This window comes from Primulina huaijiensis, chromosome 6 (genome assembly GCF_012295235.1).
Source record: "Primulina huaijiensis isolate GDHJ02 chromosome 6, ASM1229523v2, whole genome shotgun sequence".
Lineage (NCBI taxonomy): Eukaryota > Viridiplantae > Streptophyta > Magnoliopsida > Lamiales > Gesneriaceae > Primulina > Primulina huaijiensis.
In genome coordinates this window covers 11,944,142-11,947,868 of record NC_133311.1, presented here as the reverse complement: position 1 = coordinate 11,947,868, position 3,727 = coordinate 11,944,142, and positions in this window count along the sequence as shown.

Below are 3,727 nucleotides of genomic sequence, written 5' to 3'. Positions count from 1 at the left end.
CGGGTTTACCGCCGGACAGAGATGTAGAGTTTGTGATTGATCTAGTTCCGGGTACGGTTCCTATTTCTAAGGCTCCGTATAGGATGGCCCCTACAGAGATGAAAGAGTTGAAGACGCAATTGCAGGATCAATTTGATAAAGGTTTTATTCGACCGAGTTCTTCGCCTTGGGGAGCTCCGGTTCTTTTCGTCAAGAAGAAAGATGGGTCGTTGCGGCTGTGTATTGATTATAGAGAGATCAACAAAGTGACGATTAAGAATAAGTATCCGTTGCCACGGATAGATGACCTTTTTGACCAACTGCAAGGGCCTACAGTGTTCTCGAAGATTGATTTGCGATCTGGCTATTATCAGTTGAAGGTTAGGGAGTTTGATATCCCTAAGACGGCGTTCCGGACCAGGTACGGTCACTATGAATTTCTTGTGATGTCTTTTGGTCTGACCAATGCTCCTTCAGTATTCATGGATCTTATGAACCGTGTGTTCAAGCCGTATTTGGATAGCTTAGTCATTGTTTTTATCGATGACATTTTGATTTACTCCAAGACCAGAGAGCTTCATTCAGAGCACCTCAGAGTTGTTCTTCAGTTGCTGAGAGAGAAGAAATTGTAAGCTAAGTTAAAGAAATGTGAGTTCTGGTTGGAGCAGATTTCTTTCTTAGGCCATGTTGTCTCGAAGCATGGGTTAGCGGTTGATCCAGCGAAAATAGAGGCGATACAGAAGTGGCCTATTCCTACCACTGTACAAGAGGTACGCAGTTTTCTTGGTTTGGCGGGTTATTATCGTCGTTTTATTTCAGACTTTTCCAAGATTGCCCTGCCGTTAACTAATCTGACGAGGAAGACTGTGAAGTTTGAGTGGTCCAATGAATGCCAAAGAGGATTCCAGGAGTTGAAAGATAAGTTGACGACAGCTCCAGTACTTGCTTTGCCCAGTGGTTCAGAGGACTTTGTTGTTTTTACCGATGCGTCGAAGAAGGGCCTCGGTGCAGTGTTGATGCAACGAGGTAAAGTTATAGCCTATGCTTCTCGCCAGTTGAAAGATTATGAGAAGAATTATCCTACGCATGATTTGGAGCTGGCAGCTGTGGTTTTCGCCCTGAAAATCTGGAGACATTATTTGTATGGCGAAAAGTGTGAAATTTTCACAGACCACAAGAGTTTAAAGTATTTGTTTTCACAGAAAGAACTTAATATGCAACAGAGACGGTGGTTAGAGCTTGTCAAAGATTATGATGTGACTATTAGTTACCACCCAGGGAAGGCGAATGTTGTAGCGGATGCATTGAGCCGTAAGTCGAGTTCTTCTTTAAGTTCTATGATTCAGCAGCCGTTGTTGTTAGATTTACAACGAGAGGAGATGGCTTTGGTGGTTCCTGGAACCATTGCTCGTTTTTCAGCGTTGGTTATTCGGGCTACATTGACGGACAGGATCCGTAGAGAGCAGGCAATTGATGTTAAGTTGTTAGAGTTGAGAGCTAGAGCAGAGGAGAGAGGTAATTTAGAGTTCGTGACGAATGGAGATGGTTTGGTGACATTTAGAGGCCGTATTTGCATTCCTGATGATATTCGGCTAGACGTCTTGACAGAGGCACATACCGCGCCATACTCGATACATCCAGGCAGCACTAAGATGTATCAGGATCTTCGTAGACTCTATTGGTGGCCAGGTATGAAGAAAGATATTGCCATGTTTATTTCTCAGTGCCTAACTTGTCAGCAGGTGAAGATCGAACACCAAAGACCTGCTGGGACATTGCTATCATTGCCGATTCCTCAATGGAAATGGGAGCACATTACGATGAATTTTGTGACTGGTCTTCCCAGAACGCAGAAAGGTTTTAACTCTGTTTGGGTTATTGTTGATCGTCTGACCAAGTCAGCGCATTTTCTTCCAGTCAAGACGACATATTCCATGAACCAGTATGCCGAAGAGTACATAGTAGAGATTGTTAGACTTCATGGTGTTCCTGTGTCGATCGTGTCTGATCGTGATCCTAGATTTACTTCAGAGTTTTGGAAGAGTTTGCACAGAGCTATGGGTACACGGTTAGCATTTAGTACAGCATATCATCCCCAGAGCGATGGTCAATCAGAGAGAGTTATTCAAATTTTAGAGGATATGCTCAGAGCTTGTACTATAGATTATCCTGGTAGCTGGGATTCCAAATTGCCTCTTGTTGAGTTCACGTATAATAATAGCTACCAAGCGACAATTGGCATGGCACCGTATGAAGCACTTTATGGCAGGAAGTGTAGATCTCCCTTGTATTGGGATGAGATTGGTGAGAGAAAGATGTTGGGTCCAGAGTTGGTCCAACAGACTGCTGATGTTGTTGCTGTTATTCGAGAGAGAATGAAGACAGCGCAGTCGAGACAGAAGAGTTATGCCGATGTGCGTCGTAGACCATTGCAGTTTGAGATTGGCGATCATGTGTTCTTGAAGATAGCACCTCTTAAGGGTGTGATACGGTTTGGCAAGAAGGGAAAGTTGAGTCCGAGATTTATTGGCCCATTTGAGATCTTGGATAGAGTTGGTGATCGAGCCTACAGGTTAGCCCTACCGCCAGATCTTGATAGAGTTCATAATGTTTTTCACGTCTCTATGCTCAGGAAATATATTGCGAATCCTTCCCATGTTCTTCGCCACGAGCCATTGGATTTGGCGCCGAATTTGACGTACCAAGAGATTCCGGTCCAGATTCTGGATCGCAAAGTTAAAGTATTGAGAAACAAAGAGATCGGCATTGTTAAAGTCCTTTGGAGGAATCATTTGATTGAAGAAGCCACGTGGGAACCAGAGGATGAGATGAAAGAGAAGTATCCCGAGTTGTTTGCGCAGTGACGTCAATTTCGGGGACGAAATTCCTCTAAGGAGGGGAGATTGTAATATCCAAGCCTGGTGATCGGTACGGTTTAAGATTTCGTATGTTTATTGACTCCTTGGTTAAGTTTAAGTATAGTTTTGATGTTAAGAGTTAAGATTTATGATTTATAGTATTGTGGTTATAGATGATGTGTGGTGATACTGTAGTGTTGTTGCGATTAAATTCATGCTAATTTGTATGTTGAGCCAATTGGTATGAGACCAATTGAAGTGGTTAGATAAGACATAGAGGTGTAACTTTCATGTTTTGAGTTTTGTTCAAATCATTGTGGAAGGTAAGCCAAAAGTGCCCTGAAGTGTGTCGTGTGTTTCGATGTTCCTCCAGTGACACATGTTAGGAGATTTAGCATAACCTTTTACTCAGACCTCCAAATGATTTGATATTTGGAGAGGTTCAAGAAAAGACATAGAGCTACAACTTTGTAGTTTACCATTTTTCCAAATTATGAAGGGAATAGGCGTTTCGGAGGCAATCTTTGGAGAAGCTGTGCGCAGAGTAACCAGAGTGCACCCGCACTCCAAAAGTTAGTGCACCCGCGGTGACCAGAGTGCACCCGCGCTCCAAAATATAGCGCACCCGCGGTCTACTGTTTCAGATTTTTGGATGAGATGCCGAAGGCATAGCGCACCCGCGGTGCAAGGGCTAGCGCACCCGCGGTCTATGAACAGTAAAAACGTGTTTTCGAGATTTAAGTGATATAATAGAAGAGTTGGTTCACTTTTCCCTCATTTCTCTCCTCACTTCTCGATTCTTCACTCCAAAGAAGAGCTAGGGTTCTTATTTTCTTCAATTGTTCCTTTTATTCAAGCTTCTTGTTGGAATTTTGAAGTGAGATCAAGTT